At 52.5% G+C, this 13,056-nt stretch overlaps 1 non-coding gene across 1 annotated transcript; it reads right to left on the bottom strand.

Annotated features, from left to right (window-relative positions):
* Positions 1-12,249: 12,249 nt before the first annotated feature.
* On the bottom strand, positions 12,250-12,377 carry LOC113622472 (small nucleolar RNA SNORA49). Its single transcript, XR_003433517.1, has one exon. It is a non-coding gene; the product is annotated as a small nucleolar RNA SNORA49 (small nucleolar RNA).
* Positions 12,378-13,056: the final 679 nt, after the last annotated feature.

Here is a 13,056-nt window from a genome sequence, read left to right as displayed (position 1 = left end):
TTGAGCTTCAGTTTCCCCACTCTCAGTCCAGGGCCCTTCCTGGAGCTTACACCTGCGGGCCTGACGCCTGTGCCTGATGGAGCCTGTCAGTGTTGGGTATTCCATGTCTGCTTTGATTGGGGCACAAGGAAAACCACCTGCTGTGGAGCCAGACAGGCCTGGGTGGGAATTCTGGCCCTGTCACTGAACGGCTGGTGAATTGGACATGTCATATCATTGTGGACACTCAGTTTTCTCACCTGAAAAATGGGGCTAATAACAGAGGCTCCCAGGGCTGTTGTGAGTGAGGATTACAGAAGACGGAGTGTGTGAAGTGCCCGTCACAGGTGAGGGGTGGGGGCTCCGAACACAACCCCCCTCCGCCCCCCTCCCCCTTCTCTCCCAGGCCAGCCCCTCCCTCAGGCCCCCAGGACCTGGGTTCTCTCCCCTCGGCCCTGACGCCAGCTGCCTGTGTCACCCCGGCTGTCTGTGCGGTTACTGTAGCCGCCACCTCAGCCCCGTGAGGTGGGAAACAGGCCAGAGGGTAATGGGGCTGCGCGGTTCTGATCTGTCCCATGATGCTCTGGGCGCACAGCATCTCTCCACATGGAGGCAGCCCGGTCTCTGGTCCTTGACCCAAAGGCCTGTCCTGCCTTGGCCTGGGGTGCGGGCTCCCCTCTGTTCACATCTGACCAGAGGGGCCCGGGCAGCAGCTGCCAGAGATGCTCCTGCCGTCTGGACCACAGAAAGCAGGTGGGTGGGTGCCCTCGCCGCCTGGCCCCGAGGGACTCCGCCTCCCTCACGTGCAGGCCTCTGCACCCAGCTGCGGTGGATTTAACCCCAGCACCCCTGGTTCTCTCTTCCACGGCCAAGCTGCTGGGCTCTGGGCTCCGGGTTCCCTCTCTGCCGCAGGTGCCCAGGACACCCACCTGCCCGCTGAGGTCGGGGTGGGTGGGAGGGGGCCGCCCTGGGACGTCCTGGAGGACCGACTGTGGACCCAGCCTCCAGAATTCCAGCCCTTCCCTACCTGTCTCCCATGTCTCCCTCCCTGGGATCCAGTTCCTTCCAGAGAAGCCAGAGTGAACCCAACAGGACAGCCGGTGCTCAGAGCCCACTGAGAGCTCCCAGGTTAAACAGTGGACATAGGAGAAGAGCTCCGTGGAGCAGGCCGAGAGGACCAGGAAACAAAAAAACAGAACAGAAATGAAAGTGGGCTCCTGGCTTCCTTTCCCCAGCTGCTTATACAGAGGAAGATACACCAGAAAATTCCACTCAGCAAAGGCTGTTCCTCAGAATTAAAGCAACAGGAAAACAAGGACAGAACAGCAAAGGGCTCATCTGGGGCACATCCATCAATGTTTGGTCACATGGGCTCTGCCCCTGGGGCTTCAGGACCCGTGTCACCCCCTCAGCATGGAGGGACCTGAGGGGGCGAGCCAGGTGAGGAGGGGGAGTGTGGAGATGAGGGCTCCCGGGGACCCCGCATGTTACTGCTGAGAGGAGCTCCCAGTGTCCTCACCCTGCAGACGCTGAAACCAGGGAGGGGAGGGGCCGGGAACCTTCCTTCTCTCCCAGCCCAGGATTTTCAGATCTGTCAGCCCCTTTCATGGCATCTGCAATGCATGGGATCTTGGAATTAGAGCATCTCTCACAGACTCACAGATGCTTTCACACAGTCTTTGAATCACAGAACCTGAGCATCTGGTCCCTTTCACAGAATCCTAGAATTCTAGACTCACAGGAGCATTCGAGGACTCATAGGCCCGAGAGCTGCAGAATTAAGGAAACTCTGGCGAAAACCTGGAGCCTCACTTACCGAACCCTTGGAATCACAGAATCAATCTGGAGGAACGTGGCATTGAAATAGACACCCTGCAGTCAGAAGCTTAGCACAGGAAGCCGCCTTAGTCCAGCTCCCCCTGGTAATGCAGGAAACACTCTCTTCATTGTCCTGTAATAACTTGAACTCTTGCAGGGATGGGGAGCTCACCACCAAACAGGGGAACCTGTCCCACTATTGGGCACATCGGGCTGCTGCTGCTGAACTTAAATCTGCTCTCACGTGACTCACCCACACTTCCTGCCTGAGACCCCCAGCCCCTCATGAGAAGCTGAACATGAGGAAAAGTGAACTGGACACAAACACAGAGGCTTAACCTAGGCAAGTACAGCTGTATCCTCTTGGGGTCTGTCTCCCTCTGGGGCAGAGTTGGGCACCAGGACATGGGAATGGGTTGGGGCCACTTGGCTGTCCTCGACCCACAGAGTGAGCAAGAGAAGAATTCAGTCTGCTCCTCTCCTTGAGGAGGGACCAGTCAGGGATAGAGACAGACAGACAGGGAACGACCATGAGGAAAGGATGCTCAGTAATGCTCCAGGAGACACGAAGGAAGGAGTGATGCCCTTCCCGGGGTCAGGAGGATGCCCAGAGCCAGGGGTGGTGGGCAAGACTGGTCTGTGGGTCCGCTGACCCAGTCAGAGTTATCCCAGCCCTGCCACTGACCACTGGGTGACTTTGAATAGGTTACTCAGTGTCTCAGAGCCTCAGTTTCTCCATCTGTAAAATGGGCTAATGCAGCCCACTCTGTGATCGGTGCCCAGGTGGCAGTGGACTCGCTGAAGGTGCTCACCTCTCATGGCGCCCTTGGCACATGGCAGGAGGGTAAATTTGTTAGCTCCTCCCCACCCTCCATTCGTGCCTGTGTCTTGGGGGATGAGCAGGATTTCTGCACATGAAGATGTGGAATGGTATTCCCGGGAGAGGGAACAGCCTATGCAAGGGCCTGGGAGCCACGGGCCTGTCAGGAGTACTTGGAGAGCAGCACGTGTTCTTGGAGAGTTGGGGTTTGCGGAGGGGAAGCTGCAGGCATGGTCTGGGGGCACGGGGGCCCTGGATGCCCCTGTCCCGGAGGGTGGAGTGAGGGCGCTGGGAGCCGTGGCAGGGGGAGGTGCCCACCTGCAAAGATGCCCCACCCTCCTTTCGTCCTCAGCCTGGGGACAGAGTGCAGCTGCCTTCTTGGACCCCAACGCACGGCAGGGCCAGGAAAGCTGAACAAACTAAAACATGTCAGAAACAACCATCAGAAGAGACAAGAGCTCCCAGCCAACACCCAGCCCTAAGCACATGGAACGATTTGATGGTGAACCCAGCGCCGAACATTGGAGCAATTTAGAAAGATCTGGCAAGGTTTTATTCTGACATAAAGAGCTAGATTTTATTAAGTTTATAAAGGAGGCCAAGTCTCCTGGCGAGCCTGGTGGCCCACGGCAGATTTCGGGAAGCAGCCCGAGGCGTGTTGTGGGAGCCGAGTGTCTGGGCTGGGATTCAGTTCTGCCCCCATGAGCTGTGTGATGTGTGACAAGTTACCTAACCTCTCTGTGCTTCACATCTCACCCTCATGAGGTCAGGTTGAGGGTCGTGATAGTGATGGAGCTCCTCCATAGTGTGCCAGCCAGACCGAAGGAGACAGTGCGAGGAAGACCTCTGCTTCCCCCGCCCCAAGGCTTCCCTCTGTCTGCTCTCGGGGGTCCATCCAATCTTGCTCCCTCCTCCCTCCACTGTCTGCACAAGATCCATGCACCTAAGCAGTGAGGCATGGATTTACTCTCCCATCTGGTCATGTGCCCCTCTTCAGAGCATTTATTCATTGGTCCCTCCAGGCTGGTCCCTCCAGCCCATCTGGAGGGGTGCCTGCTGTCCCTCTGGGTTTCTGGGTGACCTGGGCCAGACCACCTGCCCTCGCTCTGCCCCAGGAAGTCCTTTCACCTCTGAGGAGGGTGTGCGAGCACCCACGTGCTCTGGGCCGGGAGAAGGTTCTGCCTCTAGGGCATCTGCAGTGAACAGAGGCTGCCGTCATCCTGTTACTCACGTCCTATGGAAAGGCACAGACACCCCAAGGATAAAGATAGACCTGGCTTCCCGTCCCCTTCATTCCTCCTCTGACCCGGAGAGAGAGAGCTGGGGAGGGAGGTGGGGAGGGGGTCATGGGGCTGGTCTCAGATGAGGTGGGCTCTGCTGCCCCTGGAGGTGAAGAGGGGGATCACTTCAGAATCCATTCTGTGACTGCGCTCTGCGCACATCCTGCAGCCAAACACACAGTTGGCTGCACTAATTAATCAATGGTGTTTTGTTTCTGTGTTTTTTGGGCCTGTACTTAAGGTTTCTGTACCAAGATGAAACCCAAAGCCTGGTGGGCGTCCACCTGGACTGGGCTGATTTATCTGCTCACCTTACCCATCGCGATCCTCCCGCGTTCTCAGGGAGCAGAGAATCCGGACAGGAGCAGGGACCCGAGAGCCAGCAGACCTGGGTTCCAATCCCAGCCCCACTCTTAGTGCCCTGCGCCATCCTGGGCGAGTCTCTTCCTCTCAGTGTCGCGTGGCCCCCACCGTGCAGGGCGGATAACACTCCAGGCTGCGCGGGGCTCGGGGCCCAAGGAAGCAGGCGCTCAACACCCAGAGCTCACGGTATTGCGGTAGCAGCCGCTCAGCTCGGAGCTCCCACATCGCGCATTTCTGAGGCTTCGGGAGAAAAGTGCCTTCTCTCTGGGTTTGCAGCCCTGGAAGAGCGCGTGCTCCTTGGAAGGAGAGCTGCGATTTCCCTAATGAATGCCACCTGCTCCCTGATCGAGTCCTGACCTCCTCTTCCTGTCCTGTATCCTGTGCTTTATGAGTGACCTTTGCCAAATGCAGCCATTGCTTTTTGGGGGGGGGGGGAATAAAAAGTTGAAATTTAAACAGCCTGGGAGATTTATTCTGTATAATGGATGTAAAGTGTGCAGACACCACACAAATTATGTTCAGAGCAGCAGGGCTGAGGTGGGCTGGAAGCTGGGCTGGGGCCTGGGAGGGAGGGGCGCAGCTGGGGGTGTTCGGTGGCTGCTGGATAAAGGATTCATTCGGAAGCTCTGAAATGGATGCAAATTACAGTTTGCTGCCTTTGCAGGGGATGGGGGTGGGGCTTACTGTGTGCGGTGCGGGGCACATGCTGAACCCCATCAGCCTCGCACTGCCCGCCCCCCCCACCCCATGGGCACTGCTGCTCCCACTTTTCTGCATGGGAGTCTGGGCTCTGAGGGATGAGCTGACTGGTCCCAGGTCACTCGGCTCACCAGTGGCAGCAGGGGATGAGAGCCCAGGCCTGGATGACCCCGGGGTCCCGGCTCTTTCCCTGGCCCCGTGGAGGAGGGACACGGTGACGTGTGCATTGGGGGAACTGGGACCCAGACATGAGTGGTGGGACTTGTCACTGACCCATGTTCCGTTCAGCTGAGTGTTGAGCATTTCCTGTGATGCCCCGGGCTCTGAGGAGGGTCCGAGAGAGGCAGGTCCTGGGCCCCCGGGAACGTGAACCTCATCGGGGGCCAACCTCCAAACAAGCAGCTGGGGAGAGAGGCTCCGGGGTTTCTTGGGGAACCCCAGGCCTCCCTGAAGAGCTGGCTCTGGGGACCGCAGAGCACTGGCCACATACGGACTGGGAAGGGTGTTGGGGGAGGGGCGCTGCAGGGCACAGCTGGGAGGCGGGAATCCAGGGGCAGATGTGTTCACTGAGCAAACCTTCATCGACCCAGCCAGGCCCCACTTTCTCAGGTTCTGGGGACGGAGGGAGGACTCAGGATGACTCGCTTGAGCCGCTCACCACCTAGTTGGGGAGACGACCTGGGACCCCGTTAATCACCCAGAGCGGAGAGGTGGGGACGCCACTGCTTCTTGGCTGTGTGGCCTCAGGCAAGCTGCACACCTCTCTGAGCTCAGTTTCCTCATCTGTACAGCAGAGACAATAATGATCCTGCCTCACAGGGTGGGGGTGAGGATTAAGCGAGATGACACAGGTGACGGGTGAGCACTTGTTATGGGCTCAGGATATGTTCTCTACAAGCTGTGGGCTCAGGACATGTCCTCTACCAGCTGTTCTGGGGCACAGTTGAAGGAGCGATTAGTCTGCCTGGAAGAGGCTTCACCACAGAGGTGAATTCTGGGCTTTGAAGGATGAATAAGAGTTCCTCAGAGGGAGGAGGGGAAAGGAGGGCGGATCTGGCAGAAGCAAAGCCCTGGCAGGGTGGGAGTGGAGTTAGGGTGTTGGGCAAACAGTGAAGACCCGCTTTGCCTGGAGTTTCCTGGGAGGGAGAGATGGGAGGGATGGCGGGTGGTGAGGCTGCCGAGTAGGGAGGCCTGGTGGCCTGAGGCAGCTGACAGCGGGAGCCACAGCAGGTCCTAGAGAAGCCATGCAGGTGATGTGGAGGATGGTGGTCCTGCTTGGTGACCCCTGATGTCAGGCAGGGGGAGGGGTGGAGCGGGAACAGAGTTTGTGCTTCAGGGCTCAAGAGGGAACCCCTGAACTGTAGTCCTGGCGCCCAGGGCTCTGGGGAGGGTGGGAGGCCAGAGCCCAGCACACACTAGGGCTCGTGGAGGTGAACTCTCTTCCCTTGCCCAAGCCCCTCACTTCACTGATGAGGAAACTGAGACTCAGAGAGGTCAAGTGAACCGCCCCCCCGCCAACCCCTGACACACAGCAGGCCTTGCTCTGGGACCCCAGGGGCTGCCTTTGCTTTGGGGAAGGGGGAAAGACAGAGGAGAAGGAGGGGAAGCCCAGAGATGGGGGCACGGGTCTGGGGGGGCCTTTGTCAACAGGACAGTGAATTTAAGGTGCTTCCTCCCCGGGGAGAGAATGAAAGCGGCTCAGCAAGGGAAGCCTGTGAACTAATTGTCCCCTCTTCCTCCTCCTGGCAGGATTAACCCCTGATCACCCTCAGGCCCCAGAGCAGACAGCCCCTCCTTGGGGAGCCCCCTGACATCCCAGGCTGGTTGGGGTTTCCCTCTGCTTTCACACTGCCTGTGCTTCCCCATCAGATCCCACTGCATCCTCATCGTCTGTCTCCCACGGGACTGGGGGACCAGCGGGGAGTGATATATTTTTGTCTCCTTGGTTGGCACCCTGCCTGCCTCCATCAGCGCCTGGTTCTGCACCTCACTAGTTGTGAGACCTTAGATGAGTCTCCTGACCACTCAAAACTTCAGTGTCCTCATCTGTAAAGGGGGTGAACTCACGTCCCCCAGGATGGCTGTGGTATGAAACGAGCCGCGTGCGGAAAGCACGGTGCCGGGTGCACACGGCAGTGCGTGCTCCCCAGACACCAGCCCCCTCCCTCCCTCCCGCCTCACTTCCTTCCAGTCTCACCTCGGCCTCTGATGGGACCCAGGCCTCCTCTCCCCTGCACGGCTCCCCACCGCCTACCTTCTCCCTACCTTCAGGGCAAAGGTAATTAGAAACTTCCTCCAGGACTCACGTTTCCTAAAATCCCACGCTTAACTAGCGCATCCCACCAGCTGAAAAGTTATATAACAGAAACCCAGCCACTCTGCCCAGGCGAAGTGCATTGGTGCCTGGCTTTTCACTGCAGGACTGGCTACATAATTTGCGGGCCCAGTGAAAAATGAATGTTTGGGGCCCTTGTTCAGAAAGCTGGAAAAAATGCCATTAAGCATTGGAAAATATAAAGCTTTTTCCTTTCTGCTGCAGTCTTTCTCTCTCTTGTCATGGTGTTTTTTTATTTCCTAGTTAGTGTTGTTCTAAGTAAGGAAAAATTAGAATTTATTAGTGTGAACTTTACCGTTCATCTTCATTTTGTGCAATGCCAGTTTTGAATGCAAATAGAAGAGCATTTCATTTGTATAGGGAATCACCGAAATGACACAATTTGTATTTCAAAGCTCATTCCTGAGTGTGTATTTCATTCTTCGCAGAAGAGTGGAAACTACATAAAACCAGCTCCACAGCTTTTATTTCACTTCTTGGTATGCGTCCATGCTACCAACAGCCTCTACCTTTGGCTCGCTGGTGAGGAAGGAAAGGCTGAAAGGAAAGGAACCAGGAGTTGTTTTATCTTTTCCTCACCTCCCGTCATAATTTTCAGTGGTTGGTTAGTGCAGGGAAGTAACACAAGTAAGAAAGAAAAGTTCTCTGACCATTTATGTTTCTTAGAATACCACCGAGTTCTTTCTGCGCTTGTAGAATGTCCTGGTTCAAATGAGAAGCCTGGCCTTTTGGGGCTGTCAGGACCCCCGTACTCAGCCGTAGACGTAACACTCTTGCCTTGTACTCACAGTGTGTCTTGCTGAGCTGACCCACACAGGCGTCCCTGGAATTCTGAACTCATGGGGGCATCGTGGACATTATACGTGAACGGGCGGCAAAAAACAGAGGACACACGCATTGCATGTACCCTCTGCTCACACGTATGTACTCCACCATCCTGTCAGACTGCACTTACAAAACACAAGTTAAAGTTATGACGAATTTCAAGATAGTGGCAGCAGAGAATTTAATCAAACATGCTGGGTTCTGGGTGTCTGCGTGCACCTGACGGTCTCCCCGACTGTGTTATTAAATATATTTCTGTTCTTCAGTCCCCAGCCCCATCCCTGAATCTGAGTCTGTTTTACTGAGATTTTTTTGCTTGGAATCCAGGGAGTGAATAAGCTCTATGTTCTAGCCGGTGGTTATGCAGCTATTAAATGTCAGAGCAAGAATTCGGACCCATCAACGGATGTGTTCATGTGACATTCTTATTGATTGAGGCCCTAGTTTGTGTTGGACCCTCTAATTCCCCAGATTTGGTAAAACCCAATGTTACCTAAGGGCATGGAAGGGACCCGTCACACAGATGGGCACAGATGCTGGTCCCCGTCACCTCAGTGCTGGGCCACCCCCGGCTTCCTATACTGCCATGATTTCACTGCAGCCCCAACAGGGTGGGAGGAAGGGGGCATTAACCCACTTGACAGAGGAAGAAACTGAGGCTCAGAGATAAGGCCACCAGCTAGGGAGGGGCTGATGGCCCGGGCCCTGGACTGCAGGTCAGCCCTTAGGAGACAGGGTGAACCATGAGTGGGAGATGGGGAAGACGACCCGGCCTGGAACATGCAGGCCTCTCTGCCCTCAGCTCCCACCCCCTCCACCTCTGACCGTCATATCCCCTTCAGAAACTCATCTTTTGAGCACAGTCCAGGTTCTGATGTGGTCCTGCCACTTAGTAGGGGTGTCTTCATACCCATTTCTCAGAAGTGCTTTTCCACATGGCCACAGTCACCAAGTCTCACTGACCCCATCTGCCGCCTCCTGGCGGGATCTGTCTTCTCTCCACCCCACCCCTCCCCCCCGCCCCTCCCCCCCACAACCCCGGCCCAATCCTTTCTCCCCAGGACTGGAACAGCTTCTCCTGGGGCTGCCTGTTTTGGCCTCATTTACTGATTCTCCCCAATGTGCCCTCCACTCTGGCCATGGGGATCTTCTCTCATCACCTTCTGGGACGGAGACTATTTTAACTACCACAGTGTGATGGGAGGTGGCAGGGAAAGAAAATTAGGAGGGGTTTACAACTGGAAACAGTCTTGCAAACTTGGCAGAAGTGACTAGATGCCCTTGTTCCCTCCCTCCTCCTGACTCCCGCACCCATAACACCCAGCTGCCCTGGTGTGCTGGAGGTGGGGCAGACTGGCTCCAGCCCCCACATCGTGGAGTTTCCCTAATTCTTCCTAAAGGCTCACCCTCTTGTGCCTCAGCTTGGCAACTCTCGTTTCCTTTGAATTCTTGCTTTGCTTGATGGGGTATCCACTAATCCATGGGCTGGCCTCCCAGCGTCTCCCATGCTAAAGCTCTTTAAAAAAAACCTGCACCCTGGAATAATTCCTGTCTTCAAGAGAACAGGGAAATGTTAATCACTGCTAGTGCTTTATTTTTGTCTTCCTGGAAACCTTCATCTCTGAGCTCTGTGATAAGGAATTAGGTCCTGATTAAAGGAAGGCAACACTTCTGAGATGGCATTGCCCTGTGCTCAGAAAGGGCAAGCAGCAAGGGAGGAGGAGGGAGAGAAAAAAGGAGAGAAAAAGAGAAAAAAAGAAACAAAAAGGCATAAAGAGGAAACAGATGTTAACTGTTTGGGAGATTGGAGCACAGGGTTTTGAGAGCACACAGCCAGTCCCTGGGTGACCCCTGAGTTGCGGGCCGTGGGCAACCATGGGTGAGACCAGTAAAACCTGCAGAATCAGAGTTTAGTTTTTATGCCTCTTATGCCTGCACACATTGTACTTGCCACACTGCTCAGCTGAGGCAAAAACATACTGATTTGTTAAAAGCGCTGTCAAGCTCTCCGTGTCCGGGGTACAAATCTGGGTAGGTGGAGTGCTTTGGGTTTCTGGGCAAATAGCCCCAGACCCTGTTCTCAGTGCTCCCTCCGCCCCCCTGCTGTCGCCAAGGCCTCTTTTTACCCCTGCCTGGACCCTTCAGATTGATTCCTGTGCAGGGTCTGGCTCAATGCAGCCCCATTTCCTGGACATTTTTTTCCCATGCTTCCTCTGGTCATGGGCTCCATTGCCTGAAGGTCAGTCCTGCCCTGTCCCTGCCAACTCCTGGCCCTGGAGGACAGAGCAGGTGGTATAGAGCCCAGGCTTTGGAGTCACACAGATTTGGGTTTGAATCCCAGTTCCCTCACTGGTTCAATTCTCTGAGCCTTGCTTTCTCATCTGTAACTCAGGGATCAAAATGGCTGTCCCACGACGTTGTTAAAATTATTGAGGAAGGTCATCCTAACAGCTACCTTTTGCTGAGGGTTGATATGTACCAGGTGCCGGGCTCATCTCATCCTCTTCGCAAGCCGACAAGGTATGTGTCATGCTTAGCACAGTGCCTGGCACATAGTAGATTCTCAACATGCATCGTTCCCACTCCCTAAGCATCAGCTCGAAGGGTCCCCTACTGAATTAACCGCAAAGAGGAACTTGTATGACTGAAATTTAGTGGTCCTGTAGTGTTTATATCCAGCTCTCCATTCCCCCACTTCAGACCGACAGCAAATGTTGGTTCACTTTAAATTTTTGGAGAGTGTTAACCTTAGGAAATTGTGGTGTTGGACTTTTGAGTGCAAAAGACCTGAGGACCAGGTTCTGGAAACACTTGTCGCCAGCAGACCTAAACTATGAGAAATGTTAAAGGGAGTCTTTCAGGCAGAAGGAAAATCATACCAGATGGAAATCGGGATCCACACAAAGAATGATGATCTTTGGAAATGGTAAATACATGGGTAAATAATAAAAGACTTTTTTTCTTATTATTTAAATCTCTTTAAAAGATAATTGACTGGTTCTAAAGCAAAAGTAATGACAATGTTTTGTAGGCTGCATAACACACATAGGGTAAAATATATGAGAAAAAATAGCACAGAGGCCAGAAAGGGAAAAAAGAAAGTACATTGTTGTAAGTTTCTCACACTCTACATGATGTAGTGTGATATCGCTTGAACACAGACTGATAAGTTGAATATGTATACTATAAACCCTAAAGCAAACCACTAGCGTGATGAGGAGATGGATCTAATACATCAAGAAATAAGATAAAATGGAATCACAAAAAAACTCAGTCCAAAAGAAGGCAGAAAAAGAGACAAGAGGGAACAAAGAACAGCTGGAAAAAATAGAAAACAAACAGCATAATAAGAGACTTAAACCTAACTGTATCAATAATCACATTAAATGTAAATGGGCTAATCACCTTGATCAAAAGGTAGAGATTGTCATATTGGATAAACAAGCATGATTCAACCGTATGCTACCTACAAGAAGTACACTTATTTATTTATTTATTTAAGTTATTTATTTACTTAATTTTTTTGGCTATGTTGGGTCTTCGTTGCAGCCCTCGGACTTCTCTCTAGTTGTGGCATGTGGGTTTTCTCTCTCTAGTTATTGCATGTGAGCTCTAGGGCACATGGGCTCTGTAATTGTGGCGCATGGGCTCCAGAGCACTTAGGCTCTGTAGTTTGTGGGCACACGGGCTCTCTTGTTGAGGCACACGAGCTTAGTAGTTGTGGTGTGTGGGCTTAGTTTCCCCGTGGCAAGTGGGATCTTAGTTCCCTGCAAGGTATTGTACCTGTGTTCCCTGCATTGGAAGGCGGATTCTTTAGCACTGGACCACCAGGGACGTCCCAAGAAGTACACTTTATTTATTTATTTATACCCCCAAGTTAGCATTCCTGAAAAACGACAGGAAACCTCTGACATGTTCTGATACTTATCAGTTAGAAATTATTCCATAACAAAACTGTTCGGTTGTGTTTCCTTTGACATGTGGCCTGTCTTCCAATTACGCTGGAGTTTAGCAGTTTATTCTGGCTCTTTCGGGCATGTGCAGCATCTCTTGCTTACTGATCGCTAATGTCTCTACCCTGTTTGAGTATTGCCAGTCAGCACGTACAAAAAGGAGACCGTCAGACCTATGCTGTCAGCTCCACGTGTAGGTCCCACAGGACAGCAGTCTCCCTAGGGAAGGATGTGTGCTCGTTCATGTACCCTCCAGCAATGGCAGGCACTTTACAGCGAATGTCCCTGGAGTAAGCCTGAGGGAGTCAAGAAGTACACTTTAAATAGAAAGAAACTGATAGCTTAAAAGTAAAAGGGATTGGAAAATACATGCCATGCTAACACTAATCAAAATAAATCTGCAGTGGCCACAGTAACATTAAAAAAAGTAGATAACAGAGCATAGACTATACTAGGCGTAAAGAAGGACACTTCATGATGATAAAGTGGTCAATTCACCAAGAAAACTTAAGAATCCTAAGCTTTTATGTCCCTAATAACAGAGTTTCAAAATACACGAAGCAAAAACTAAAAGAACTGCAAGAAGGACTAGGCAAATCCACAATTATAGTCAGAGATTTTGATATCACTCTCTTAATAATTGATGAAACAAGTAGAAATTTTGTAAAGCTATAAAAGACTTGAATGACGCTATTAACTAGCTTTACTAATTGATATTTGTAAAACACTCGACCCAACAACAGCAGAATATACATTATTTTCAAGTGCACATTGAATATTTACCAAAACATATCTTATTCTGGGCCATAAAATAGTCTCAATGAATTTAAAAAGATTTAAGTTATGCAAAGTATGTTCTGACCACAATGGAACTAAATTAGAAACTAAAATCAGAAAGTTCCCTGAAAAACCCACCAAATATTTGGAAACTAAAAACATATTTCTTTTTACAAAGTTGATGTGTGATTGACATACAACATTGTA

The sequence above is a fragment of the Aethalodelphis obliquidens genome, unplaced genomic scaffold (assembly GCF_003676395.1).
Source record: "Aethalodelphis obliquidens isolate GAN/ISIS:26980383/991018 unplaced genomic scaffold, ASM367639v1 scaffold9, whole genome shotgun sequence".
Classification (NCBI taxonomy): domain Eukaryota; kingdom Metazoa; phylum Chordata; class Mammalia; order Artiodactyla; family Delphinidae; genus Aethalodelphis; species Aethalodelphis obliquidens.
Note: the sequence above shows the minus strand (reverse complement) of the source record. Positions and strands in the feature narration are given on the sequence as shown.